Below are 15301 nucleotides of genomic sequence, written 5' to 3'. Positions count from 1 at the left end.
ATTGTGATGCTAGTGGTAGCACTATTGGGGCTGTATTGAGCCAAGAAGGTAAGCCTATTGCCTATTTTAGTGAAAAATTGAATGATGCAAAGAAGAAGTATTCTGTTTATGATCAAGAGTTCTATGCAATAGTTCAAGCCTTAAAGAAATGGAGGCATTATTTATTACCAAAGGAATTTTTTTTGTATACTGATCACCAGGCATTACAATACCTAAATAGCCAAGGTAAATTGAATTAGAGGCATATGAAGTGGGTAGAGTTCTTGCAGAGCTATACATTTGTGTTGAAACATGGAAGTGGAAAATGTAACAGGGTTGCAGATGCACTAAGCAGGAGACAGTTGTTTCTTATAGTAATGCAGGTTGAAGTTGTTGGGTTTGATGAACTCGAGAATCTGTACCCTAAAGATCTTGATTTTGCTGAATCGTGGAAAGCTTGTAAAGAGCATGTTGTTGTAGATAGAACTAGGTGATTAGACTATCTGATTCAGGATGGTATGTTATTCAAGGGCAGCCAATTGTGCATTCCAAGGAGTTCCATGAGGGAAAATATGATTAAAGAGAAACACAATGGAGGGATGGTAGGCCATTTTGGTTGAGATAAGACCATTTCCATTCTTAGAGAACATTATTTTTGGCCTCAGATTTCATGAGATGTGAAGAAGTTTGTACAGAGTTGCCAGGTTTGTCAAGTTGCCAAGGGATTTGGCCACAATACTGGACTATACCAACCATTGCCCATTCTATCAAAGCCATGGGAGGACATAAGTATGAATTTTGTTCTTGGATTGTCGAGGACACCAAGGGGTAATGACTCAGTATTTGTGGTGGTTGATAGGTTCTCCAAAATGGCACATTTCATTCCATGCCACAAAACTCATGATGCTATCCATATTGCAGACTTGTTTTTTAGAGAAGTGGTAAGACTACATGGTCTTCCAAGGAGTATAGTTTCTGACAGAGACACTAAATTTGTGGGGTATTTCTGGAGAACATTGTGGAAAAAGTTGAGAACAGACTTGAAATTCAATTCCACACATCACCCACAGACTGACGGCCAAATAGAAGTGGTAAATAGAAGTCTGGGCAATTTGCTAAGATGTTTAGTTGGGGATAAGCCCAAGGGGTGGTATTTGATTCTACCACAAGCCGAGTTTTCTTACAATAACTCTATAAATAGGAGTACTAGTAGATCACCATTCCACATTCTATATGGAAGTAGCCCAAGGACTGCGCTAGAATTGAGGAAGATAGAGCAAGAGGAAAGGACAAGTGTTGAAGCTGAAGAATTTTCTGAACATATCAAGCGTCTACATGAGGAGGTTCAAGCACACACTACCAAGATGAATCAAGAGTATAAAGCTAGTGTTGATCAAAGGAGAAGACATAAGGAATTCCAAGTAGGGGATCTAGTCATGGTACACTTATAAAAAGAAAGATTTCCAACCAGTACTTACAACAAGCTGAAAATGAAGAAATTTGGCCCCTGCAAAATTCTGAAGAAACCTGACTTAGGAAATGCATATGAGGTGGAGTTTCCAGATGGTATTCACATTTCTCCTATTTTCAACATTGCAGACTTAACAGAGTATCATGATGATGGTGCAGATGAGGAACTGATGTTAGAGCCATGTCCAATTCCTGCTTCTAAGAAGGAGGAGATAGAAGACATTCTAGATCATCGTGTGGTAGGAGCACCAGAAATAGGCAATATGAAGAGTATTTGGTCAAGTGGAAAGGATGGCCGATAGAGGACTCAACCTAGATTTCAGCAATTGAGGTTTCCCATTTGGGATTTCCTCTACCATTCATAAAGTGATAGGGTCACTTTTCAATCTACCCTGGGTGTCTGATGGAGGAGCATCCAAAGGTATAAGGGCAATCCTGTGTCACCCAGAAAAAAAGTACTTAGACTTAGTTTCTGTTTCATATGTTTTCATTTTTGGATACCCATTTGGGTCAAATAAAGGTTCCAACTCTCACAGTTCCACTATCAGTGTTCAAGGATAGAGTATTTGAACACCTTGGGATATGTGTCAATGCCAAAAAAAATAGGAGTATGTAATTGAGCCATCATTTTGGTGAACTAGGAGGTGTAAATTGGCCAGATGAATGTAATTGCAATTTAGAGCATTCCAGAAAAAGAATCAGGTCAAAAGGCCCCATGGTTTGAAAGTTATCGCAGTTTTTCAATTTTTGGAGACCTCCTAAGAATGCTACAAAGTCAGGTTAGGGGCATTAAATGACCTTGAAAAGGGCTGAAAAATGGGGGATGAGAGAAGCTTGTCCATAAGGCTATAGAGAACTTTGAGAGCTTTTTAGAAATGTAAATGGTTCGTCAATCGGAGCTACGGTTCAAAAGTTATGCCTCCTAAAAGTTCACTTACCATTTTTGGATTCTTCTAGATTTGCACCAACTTCTAACGCGGCTTCTGGAAGCTTCTACTTGGTCGTTGGATGCTTACTAGCACTTTCTAGAATGTACTCCTAGTCCTTAACCCTCCGGGGTCTATTTAAGGACATTTTTGGCATTGTAAATGGCAGTTCGGAGTGGAAATTGAGAGGAGGTACCAAAGGGAGAAATTATCTCCAGTTTTGTGCTATTGTAAGCCCTTAGGGCATGTTTTGAAGTCTATTTTCTCTATACTAAATGTACTAGCTTATTTTCACAGTTAATACAATTTCCCTTTTCTTGTTGTGTCCATTCTGTGCTTGGGTTGTGTTCCCATCACTACCAATGTCAAGTCCTTATTGCTATCCCATTTGTATGGAAATATCTTTGGTCTAGATAAGATATCAATTTTTTTTTCACTAATCTTTTTTACATCTTGGTGTTTCTCACCATCTACCTTTGCTTGATTTTTAGTATATAATCATGGTAACTTCATACTTTTATACTTTGCATCCTCGCTATTGGGTCCCAATGACTAATATATGAACTAGGGCACATAGTTTTCACTGATTGTGCATGCTTTCACTCTTTTACATGGGGGATGGGACTTAATAATCTTACTACAAGATTTGTAAACTATTTGACCTCATCCATATGACTATCTAGTTTTTTGATCAAAATATTCATCCCATTAACTTTTGTTTTTCCCTCTTTTTATAACTATAACTAAAAAAGGGAAAAATGAATCTCATATTCCAACAAACCACACATAGAGATATAGATAACACACATAAAGCTAAAGGAATTTCGTAACTAATAGCTTGAGTAGTAGCTCGGAGACCACCTAAAAAGGAATATTTATTATTGAATGCATATCTTGCTATAAGTAGTCCAAGGGGAGTAATACTTGAAATTGCAATTAAAAAAAAATTCCTATACTAAGATCAATTAAAACAATGTGGCGACCAAAGGGAATTACTAAATAGCCTTAAAAAATAGGTATCACCACTATCACTAGTCCAATACTAAATAACCAAATATCCCCCCTAGATGGGATAGTATCCTCTTTTACCAATAATTTTATTCCATCTATCAAAGCTTAAATAATTCCCAAAGGACTGACATATTCAAGTCCAATGCATTTTTGTATTGCTGCAAATATTTTTCTTTCGAGCCATACAATAACTAATACTCCTATCATAATTCCCAATAGAAGTTTAATTATTTCATTTAGAATCCATATAAGACTATATATTTCTTTTGAAAATCCCAATCGAGAAAATAAATTGATAGCTTGTTCTTCAAGATCTACTATATTAATCACCATTTTAATGATCAACCTCTCCCATAATGATATCTATACTATCCAAAGTCATCATGATATCAGCTAATTTCATCCTTTTAACCAGTTGAGGAGGAATTTGCAAATTAATAAAACTAGATGGTCAGATTTTCCATCTCTAGGGAAAAATGTTATCATCTCCTATAAAAAAAAATTCCAAATTCCCCCTTGGGAGCTTCTACTCTCATGTAATGTTCTTGTTTTGATAACTCAAAAATAGGGGAAGGTTTTTTACTAATAAATCAAGATTCAAAATTGTTCCATTTCGAATCTTTTCCCTTATTTAAACGTTGAACCTCTAAATTCTTATAGGGACCTCCCAAAATTATTTCTAGGGCCTGTCTAATTATTTTTATAGATTCTTTCATTTCTCCAATTCAAAGAAAATAATGAGCTAATGAATCTCCTTCATTTTTCCATTGGATTTCCCAATCCAATTCATCATAACATTCATAATGATCCACTTTATGAAGATCCCATTGGATTCCAGAAGCTCATAGCATGGGTCCTACTAAACTCCAATTTATTGCTTCTTCTCTACTAATAATGCCTACTCCCTCAACTTGTCTCAAAAAGATAGGATTGTGTGTAATAAGTCTTTCACATTTGGTCACTTTTGGAAAGAAATAATAGCAAAAATCAAAGCATTTATCTACCCAACCATAGGGTAAATCTACAACTACTCCTCCAATATGGAAATAATTATGCATCATTCGCATACCCATGGCAGCTTCAAATAAATCATACATCATTTCCCTCTTTTAAAATATAAAAGAAAGGAGTCTGCACACCAATATCAGCCATGAAAGGTCCAAGACATAACAAATGAGAAGCTATACAACTTAACTCTAGCATAATCATTCTAATATAGCTAGCCCTTTTAGGTATTTAAATATTTTCCAACTTTCTTGGTGCATTAATTGTTACCGCCTCTATGAACATAGTAGCTAAATAATCCCATCATGTTACATACGGGAGTTATTGAACAATTGTTCAGTTCTTAGCAATTTTTTCCATACCTCTATATAAATAACCTAATATAGGTTCACAATCAATAACATCTTCACCATCTAGAGTAACAATAAGTTGAAGAACACCATTTATTGATGGATGATGAGGACCCATACTTACCATCATGAGGTATTTCTCCCTAGCAACCATAATCATAACTCTTTCCTAGTTTAAAAAATCAATGAGAACAAAAAAAAGAATGACTCATTAGGATTCAGAATTTAATAAAACATAATTTTTGAAAATGAAAATTTCATTCAAATCAAAATTAACACAATACATGAATATCTAATTGATCGATTAAATGTTTGTAGCAAAGTCTATCTTTTTTTAACAGATAGATTAGAAGTCATTTACATTTACCCACAATTTTCCACAAACCTCTTTGGGACAAGTAGTCTCTTCCATGTAGGTCCAAATGTTCAGTAATTTTTTGAATCCAAATGGTTAAATATTATACTTGAGATTCGACAGATCCTCTTTGTTCTCTAGGAATCAAAGAGGAGTGAACAGACAAATATTTTATCATAAAAAAAAATTTTAAAGTTCAATACTATTTGATTAATTTCATTTAGAGTAAGAAAAAAGAATGAGATCCATTTCTTTTTGTTTATGGTCTATATATTCCTTCCTATGTTTTGATCAAATGAATTTCTCTTTGGCATAAATAAAATGCAACTTTCGTAGAATAAAGTTACCATACCAACAAGATTTAATGTCAGATTTTATCTAGGATTATTAAAAAGAATGATACACTCCCTTTTTCCATTGAGACCCTAGAGATTCTCATTGCTCCTCTCTAGGGTCTTGGAGGATGTACTATAGTTATACCACTTCCTCTACTTTATTCATTATTTTCAAAGTCTTCTTCATCTACTAAGGGAGGAAGAAAACCCTTGGGCTTTTTTCCCATTAGTAGTTCTCTCGGTATGTTTGGTCTTGGTCCCATTATTATCATCCCATCCTTCTCACTGAAGAAAAATTCTCTTAAAGAAGAATAACTCATAACATAAGAAAGAGCTTTTCTTGTGTCCAAATTTGCTTTTTTCCTCCAAACCTTGTTACAATGCTATTTTTTGGATTTAGAAGTGCATTTTTTTGGTACAGCCATAATATTTTTACAGTTCAATTTTATTTAGAAAAAATAGAATTTTTTTTAATATATTATATATTTTTTTATTATTATACTATATATTTTTTTTTATTTTGTACACTTCTTATATATCTTTAAATTAAATTCATTGTTTATAGTTTAGTTCTATTTTATGGATAAAAATATGATAGAATATTCTATCATATTTTTATTGCATTTTGGAACCTTATTATATACTATTTACTATTAACAAGATATCCACAATACAAATTGATAACAATTAATAAATTCTTACATACACTTACATACATATATCGAATTTTGAGTAAATAAAAACTATGTCATTTTAAGATATTCAATTATTTCTCATATTAATAATTCTAATTGGTTTCATTTTCTATTCAATTCTATTCTTAATACTACTATTAATCTACAATGAAAAATTGAATTATAAATAAGAATATGTGTGTACATAACTAATAGCTCAGTACCTAAACTGAAAAAGAGTTCCTTCTTGCTTATCTTACAAATATTTGATTAGTATCAGTATTAACCAATGCAAATCTTTTGCATAAAAAAGATTTAAAAAGTAAAAATTAAATATGAAATTGATAGGATTGCATCCCATATTCTATTGTTCTTGTTTATTCATGATCTATCATTTTAATTTTATTCTCTTCAAGGTCTAGTGGATTGGAAACCAAGAATGTGGAATATCAAAATATTGAGAATAATTTTTTAATCTTCCTATGGAATTTATATACAAATATGTTTGGGTTGTGCCTTTCCTTCTGCTTTCAGCTTCTGTACCAATCAGATTAGGATCCTCTCTTTTTCTAGGTGCAACTAAGAGTGTTCATTGTACATGGGCTCTTATTACCATTTTTCTATTAAGTGTAGTTATGTTTCTTTCTTTCAATTTTTTCTTGCAACAGATTATCGGTGGTCCAATCTATGGATATTTCTGGTCCTGGGTTATTAATAATAAGTTTTCATTAGAGTTAGGCTATTTGATTGATCCACTTAGTTCCATTATGTTAGTTTTAGTTACAACAGTTGGAACCATGGTTAATTTTTTCAATGCTTCTATGCTGGGGTTAGTTATTAGCCCTAATTTATTACAAATATTTTTTTTTAGGGAATTAGTATAAATGTGTTCCTATTTATTGATAGGTTTCTAGTTTACGTGACCTAGTGCGGCTAATGCTTGTCAAAAAGCATTTATAACTAATCATGCAAGGGATTTTGGACTCTTACTAGGAATTCTAGGTTTTTATTGGGTAATAGGTAGTTTTGAATTTCAATATTTGTTTGAAAAATTAAATGAGTTGACTGTCGTTGATGGGGTTGGTTCATTTTTTGTTACTTCGTGTGCTTTTCTCTTATTTTTAGGTCCAATAGCCAACTCTGCACAATTTCCACTTCATGTATGGTTACCTGATGCTATGGAAGGGCCTACTCCTATTTCAGCTCTTATACATGCCACTACTATGGTAGCAATAGGAATTTTTCTTGTAGTTTTTTCCTATTTTTAAAGCTCTACCTTTAATAATGTATTTTATCTCTTGGATAGGCAAAATAACAGCTCTATTGGGAGCTACTACGGCTCTTGCTCAAAAAGATCTTAAAAGAGGCTTGGCTTATTCTACTATGTCTCAATTAGGCTACATGATGTTAGCTCTAGGGATATATTCCTATCGAATTGTTCTATTCCATTTGATTACACATGCTTATTCCAAGGCATTATTGTTCCTAGGATCCGAATCAGTCATCCATTCTATGGAACTCATTGTTGGATATTGCCCCAGTAAAAGTCAGAATATGGCTCTTATGGGTGGTTTGAGGAAATATATGCCAATTACAAGAATCACATTTCTTTTAGGAACACTTTCTCTTTCCAGTATTCCAACTTTTTCTTATTTTTGGTCTAAAGACCAAATTCTTAGTGATAGTAAGTTATATTCTCCCATTTTTGGGGGAATAACTTGGTTCACAGTAGGATTAACTACCTTTTACATGTTTCATATGTATTTACTTACTTTTGAAGGGGACTTCCATGTAAATTTAGTTAATCCATATAACAACCATATTACACTATATTTGACTTCTATGTGAGGAGATGAGGAATTCGAGATATCAAATAGAATGAGAGCAGATTCTATGTCAAATCAAATTATAGGAAGTAATAATTCCTTTTCCAAAGAAGCATTTAAAATTTCCAATGAGATGGAAGGATTGTACAAAAAGAACAGAGATGTGGTTATCACTTATCCTTTCTTCTTCCATAAGGGATCTTTTGCATATCCCAAAGAATCGAGCAAGACAATGCTATTTCCTTTAGTTATATTGGGAATATTTACTATGTTTATTGGATTGATAGGAGTTCCTTTTTTTTTAAGTGGAATGAGTTATGACATATTATCTCAATGGTTTAGTTCATTGATGACCCCTTTTGATAAGAAACATCTGGAAAATTGGCCCGAGTTTTTACTAGACATAATCCCCTCAGTTGGTATAGCATTTTTTGGTATATTGATTACCTATATTTTCTATATACCTATTTACTTCTTATCAAAGGATTTATATCATTAACAAAATCCTAATATGAAGATTATTATGGACCAATCGATTAATATTATCTATAATTGGTCTTTTTGTCAAGCTTATATAGACATATATTATGACATAATCTTGATTAAAGGTATACAAGGATTAGCTGAAACAAGTAATTCATTTGATCAATGGGAAATTGATGGATTCCCAAATGGAATATGTTTTTTAGGCCTTTTTGTAGGAGAGGAAATCAGATGCTTGGGGGGGGGGACGTATATCTTCCTATATATTTTTTCTATATTTTGTATATTAATATCTATATTAATATATTTACTTATTTTCATAATATAAATAATGAAAATTCTAACAATAGAAAACTAGAATGTTATATTGAAGTTGTGCTCTTTATTAGCATTGATGTTTATAACATCATCCTATTTCAATATCGTTCCCTAAATAATATTTTTTATAGATTGTTAAAATTTAGTTATTTCATCAACTCCTTTACATTTACATAAAACAATATAGAGATACATAAAAAAGAAATGAAAGATTATGAAATAATTGATTGAAATGCTTGCTTAAAAATGAAAGACTGTGATCGCTAATATGAAGTCCATTTTCATACTTTACCACTTCCTAATAATTCATTTCAAATCCTTGAGCAGATCGAATAAGATTTCACATATCCTATCAACTAGCCCATGATTCAAAGGTTATATAGTTTGCATAAGGTATAAATATGAAAAGGCCAAGGACCTTCTCTTGATCGAAATCAATTCTCTCAAATTGATGAATATAGCTTGCTCATAATTTGAAATAAATGAGCAGGTTAACCCTGGGTTTTAGATTATTCTCAATCTACACAAAGATGTTGGTAACATTGCTAAAATTATCAATGAAGTGATTATTTATAGTTGAAAAAAAGAATGTGTCAGAGCGAAGAGAGGTTTACTCCAATTTAGCTAAATTGGGAAAAAATTTCACTCTTTTTATGGTGGACCTTACTTATAATTATGGAACCAAGTGCTTGAAGAAAAGAAAAAAAAGAGCTCTTTTCAAATAGGATTTGAACCTACGACCAATCGGTTAACAACTAATCGCTCTACCACTGAGCTACTAAGGAATAAAAAAGGTATGATAGCACTTAAAACAACAATTTGTGAGTAAATAACCCTAATTTGAATAAGCAACCATCTTAATGAGTAAGAGCCCTTGGTTCTTTTCTTACCAATACACCGTGCAAGCCTAGTGCCAATGAGAAAGAGTTATAGAAGGTCATACACAAAGAACTATCTTATAGAATGAGATCTTAAATATATAAATAAATAGTAGTATAGGCCATAGACCCTTATAGTAAAGTTCCAAAGCTTCACTATAAACTTAGCTCTTGGTATTCACAGTTCTCTTAATAGTTCGAGAGTAGCCATAGTCATTTTACTATTTTAGTCTCTAGAACTACTAGAGAGACTCATAGTCTCTCTAGTAGTGAACTATTTTGGGAAAAGAGGGATTTGAACCCCCGACACTATGGTTCATAGCCACGTTCTCTAATCCTCTGAGCTACACGCCCCGTCTCCACCAAATAAAAAATATTATTGTATTTAGCAATGTGGAATGGGAAAAAAAATGTCGAGGTTTTTTTTTTTATTAAAAAATAAAACAAGGAAATAAGTAAGCTTTTTATTATTTTGGCATTGAGCTATTTTTCCACAGGGCTTCCCCTGCAGTATTGTCACCATAGTAAAGTTTAACCACCAAGTTTGGGATGGATTGGTCTGGTTCCCCTATGCCTGAGACACTAGAATTTCAAACCATAAACGTAGAAGGCCATAAGATATTGGTTAGTACTTGTGGAGCTCTCTGCTTGGTAGGGGCTCCTTTTTGGGACCCTGTCAAGGAAAAAGCTTGAAATGATACAAATGGAACTATGCAATAAGAACTTTTTGGATTCTCTCAAGAAAATAAAAAAATCATTTTTCATATTGATTAGGAGTCAAAAATATTTGATTCCCTTTATTTTATTCATCCATATTTTTTTATTCTTTATCATATCTACAGTAAAATGTTCTATCAAAACATACTCTATGTACTCTAGTAGATCAATTGGGTCATGTAGTAACAAGGTTCAAATATTTTGATCTTTTAGTATGCCTCAGTTGCATGCATCACTGCACTTCCACTTGACACCTATCACCTAATGGCTTGTCTCGTTGTGACCTGAGAGAGCACTCATCTTGAGGTGGGCTTCTTACTTATAGGCATTTAGCAATTATCAGCTTCGCACTTGGCTACCTAGCATCTATCGAGGCCATGATAACTAGTACACCAGAGGTGCATCCTTCTCGATCCTCCTGTACAAAGGAAAAGTCCTCTCAATGCTCTAATGCCTACACTGGATATGGACCAAACTATCTCATGACATTCTAAACCCAGCTCACATACCACTTTAATGGGCGAACAACCCAACCCTTGGAACATACTGTCACCCTAGGCAGCGAAGAGCTGACATCAAGGTGCCAAACCTTCCCATCGATGTGAACTCTTGGGGAAGATCCACTTGTTATCCCTAAAGTAACTTTTATCCATTGATTGATGGCCCTTCCACTCGGCACTATCAGATCACTAAGGATGACTTTCATCCCTGCTCGATGAGTCAGTCTTGCAATCAAGCTCCCTTCTACCTTTGCACTCAACAATCAATTTTCAACCGGCCTGAGGAAACCTTTGCATGCCTCTATTACCTTTTGGGAGGCCTACACCCCATAGAAACTATCTACTTGAGAATATCCCTTGAACAGTAGGTTTAGTTGCAAGGTCAGACTTCTAGCTTTTCTAGAGTGGTATCTCACTGATGGCTCATGCCCCCCAGGAAGAGGGCCTTCTTCGTCTTCCACCTAAGCTATGCAACAAGAGCCCAAATTCAATCCCAGGGAATAGTAAAGCTTCATAAGGTCTTTCTATCCAGGTGCAAGTAGTCCACATCTTCATAGACATGTCTATTTCATCGAATCTCTCTCTGAGATAGTGCCCAGATCGTTAAGCCTTTCGTGTAGGTTGGAACTTACCTGACAAGGAATTTTGCTACCTTAGGACCATTATAGTTATAGCTATTGTTCATTGGGGCTTCAATCATTAGCTTCCCTATCATCAGGTCACCAACTTCCTTAACCTTTTGGCACTAGGTAGGTGTCAACCCCCATACATCATCTTATAACTTTATGGAGACCTATATTTTTGTTAAATAGTCACCTGGGCCTAGTCACTGTGACCTTCTTTGAGGACTAGGCACTCCTCCCAAAGTTATAGAGCTATTTTTCCGAATTCCTTAGAGATTTATCTCATGCCCCTAGGTATTCTCTACCTACCTACCTATGTCAATTTTAGGTACAAGTACCCATTTGTTGAAGGTCGTTCGAGCTTTTCCTAGGAGTATGACATGGGTTGCCTAGCGTGTTGTCTATCTTTTTACTTTTTTGATGCCACACTAGAATTCAAACATTGGCTTGAGGTATTTTCTCTACCCCATTCTAACCTTTCTTTTTCAAGGTCACCTTCTAACCTTAAGCTGTAAAACCATAATTAAGATGGCTAACTTAGCCTACTCTGTCCCTTGGGACCAACAAAGGGTAGTACAAGAATATTAAGCTATTCTCCATCAAGTACACCTTTCATCCTGATCTTAGGCCCTAACTCACCCTCTGTGGATGAACCTTGCAAAGGAATCCTTAGGTTTTTGGGGCATTGGATTCTCACCAATGTTTGCATTACTAAAGCTGACATTCTCACTTATGCTTCGTCCAACTCTGCTAGCATAGATACTTCTCTCTAAGACATAATTCTCCCCTACTGATGTATTTTTATTACATCCCATAGCTTCAGCAAATCACTTAGTCCTGATCATCTTTGGTGCAAGATCACTCGAGTAGTAAGCTATTATGCACTCTTTCAAGGATCGTTGCTTCTAGGTGAACCTCCTAACTGTGTTTGCACTCTTACCTGCTTCATCACTCAACGATCATTTAGGGGCCTTAGCTGGTGATCTGGGATATTTCCCTCTCAATGATGAATTTTATCCCCCATCATCTCACTAGTTGACCCTTGTTTATCTCTAGTATTCATATTTTGTCTCCATTTGGTACCACTCACACAACCTACACTGAACTAGTGTTTTACCCTTAGAAGATCCAATCAACCACTATGCCTCAACGCATTTCAGGGATAACCAACTAGCTCTGGTTTTGAGTGGAATTTCACCCCTAACCACAACTCATCCGCTGATTTTTCAACATTAGTCAGTTTGGACCTCTACTTAGCTTCACCTAAGCTTCATCCTAGTCATGGATAGATCACCCAGGTTCAGGTCCATAAGCAGTGACAATTCAATTGCCCTATGAAGACTCGCTCTTACTACAGTTCTAGTGGGTTCCCTTAACCAAGCCATTACTTATAATTCACTCGCTCATTCTTCAACAGGCATGTGATTAGCTCCTACTTGATTCATTTAGTTTCTATCAAACAAAACAATTTTTTGCATTTCATGTTTGTTGTTTTTTCCAAACAAGTGCATTCATTTTTTATTTTGTTGTTTCTGCCATAATAAGGAATCAAAGCAGCTTGACTCCTCCCACTGCTTGAAAGCATTATGGTTTCATTTTTATTTCAATCCTCACTAGGGGTTCTTTTCACCTTTTCCTCATGGTACTATTTTTCTATCAGTCACTCAAGAGTATTTAGCCTTGCAAGGTGATCCTTGCTAATTCACAAGGGATTCCACGTGCCCCATGCTACTCAGGTTAGAGTGTAAACTGTCATGATGCTTTTGACTACTAGACTTTCACCATCTAGGGTGTTGTATTCCACTATTTCAAATAAACTTCACCTAGCAACATGACACTTAGATTGCTCTCCCACAACCCTATTTTAATGATTTAGGTTGATCCCATTTTGCTTGCCACTACTATGGGAATTGCTTTTGCTTTCTCTTCCTCTTGCTATTAAGATTTTTCAGTTTGCCAGGTTGTCCCTTGTCTAACTATAGATTCAATAGATAGTTAAAAAGGTTAACCTATTTGGAATCTCCAAATATATGCTCAATTTCCACTCCCTGAAGTATTTTGTCGATTAACATGCCCTTCTTCATCTCTGGGTGCCTAGGTATCCACTGTACGCCCTTAGATTTTTTAACCTTGCCACTCAAGGTTGTCTTAAGGAGCTACTAATATTAAAGACATAAAAGCATCTTATCAACATCCATGAATGATAAAATAAATCATAGATAAAACTATTGATTATGACTGATCTACTCCACAAAATCATCATAAGTTGGAGATAAGTGGACTCAAACTACTGTCATCTACCACAGGGTCAACCACTATCTATTGAACCCTCTTCATTAAGTCTACCATAGAAGGTCAACAATTGACAATAGCCTTCCCCCCGAACACAGCTCACAATTTTCATTGTACTATGCTCTCCAAAGAGAAACTCCTCCCAAAAGCAATAAGTTGTTGACTCTAGGAATTATTGAAGTTCTTAAGAATTCAAACTCTGAAAGAACCAGGAACAAAAAGCTCTTCCTTTTTCCACTGACTCTTTGGTCTTATCTTAAAAAGATTTCCCTTCTTTGACCCTTCCTGCCCAATCAGAAGGGATAGCTAATGCGTTTCACTTCTCAAATTAGGGTTTGCGATCGGTCTATGACCCCTAAATGATGAAAGAATCCTTGGAGTGATCTCGTAGTTCCTATAGGGTAGAGATGATGGGGTCAGTCCATGGCATGAATTTTCCTTCTGCCCCCATTTTTTTAGGTTAAAAAGGGTTGAAGGGAGATAGTACATCAAGTTTTTCACAAGGGCCAACTTGATCCTCTTCCCTAAGGATGGTATAAGAAAGACCCCTAGGAGAGTTGCCAACTCCAACTATGGACCATGTACGATCCATACTAGATCTAACCAACTACCCACCCTACCTTCTCTACAATTTTGACAGTCTATCTTTGTCTTAATAGAGTTTTTTAGTGGCATGTTACGGTCCTTTCTCCCATTATTGATAAAAAGTGAGCCACTGGTTCAAGTAAAAATACTATCATTACCACCTAAACAATCAAACATCCAACCCATAATTACAACGAACCAATTGCAAGAGCAGAGCTCTACCAACTGAGCTATATCCTCATAGATATCAAAAGAAGCAGACAATAATCCTACTACATAGCACATGATGGGTGGGCTATCCTAGGCTTGAACTAGAGACCTTGCCCGTGAAGTAAATAATTGCACTTATGATTTGAGGAGAATAAGTTCTCTCTTCATTCAGGAGTGACTCATCCTTCCCAAACACAACATACAATTTTTGGTTGTACTACACTCTCCAAGTGTACTTGCTCTCCTTCCTTTTTCTTCACCAACAACAAGAAAAGAAATAAAAATTTGGATAAGAAGAGAAAAGTAGGTACTAATAAGATCCTCCTAACCCAATCCTAGACACTCCAAGATCCTTTTTCAATCTTGCTTTTCTCATCATTTATTAAGAGATGAATAATGATTTCCTAATCTATTGATCTGGAAATTGTTCATAGTAAGTGAACGAGTCAAAGACTGAGCAATTATTTAACTATCCACTATTTTAGGTTTAGAAAGAAAAAGTCTCATAGCCGAACCTATGCTTACTATATTTCCTGCATCCTATGCAAAGAAAAAAACATGAAGTCAAATGATATGATCCTTCTGTCACCCTAGAATAAAAGGTGATCTTGTAGTTCTTGGTCTGTGAAGATGTGTTGTTAGGTGTTTTTTTAACATTTAGGCTTAATTAATAAGAACTTTAGCCTATGCTGGAGAGATAGCCTTCCATACACTGATAAGATATGCATGGATTCTCAAAAAAAAGTAGCCAAAATACATGGCTG

The 15301-nt window shown here is 35.0% G+C and overlaps 1 pseudogene; it reads right to left on the bottom strand.

Annotated features, from left to right (window-relative positions):
- Window positions 1–10609: 10609 nt before the first annotated feature.
- On the bottom strand, window positions 10610–13436 carry LOC149529802 (25S ribosomal RNA; annotated as a pseudogene).
- Between the last annotated feature and the right edge of the window lie 1865 nt (window positions 13437–15301).

Source organism: Cupressus sempervirens, chromosome 11 (assembly GCF_028749045.1).
Source record: "Cupressus sempervirens isolate cs-2001-9-10 chromosome 11, ASM2874904v1, whole genome shotgun sequence".
Lineage (NCBI taxonomy): Eukaryota > Viridiplantae > Streptophyta > Pinopsida > Cupressales > Cupressaceae > Cupressus > Cupressus sempervirens.
The sequence above is the reverse complement of the archived record's forward strand: the minus strand, read 5'-3'. Positions and strand labels throughout refer to the sequence as shown.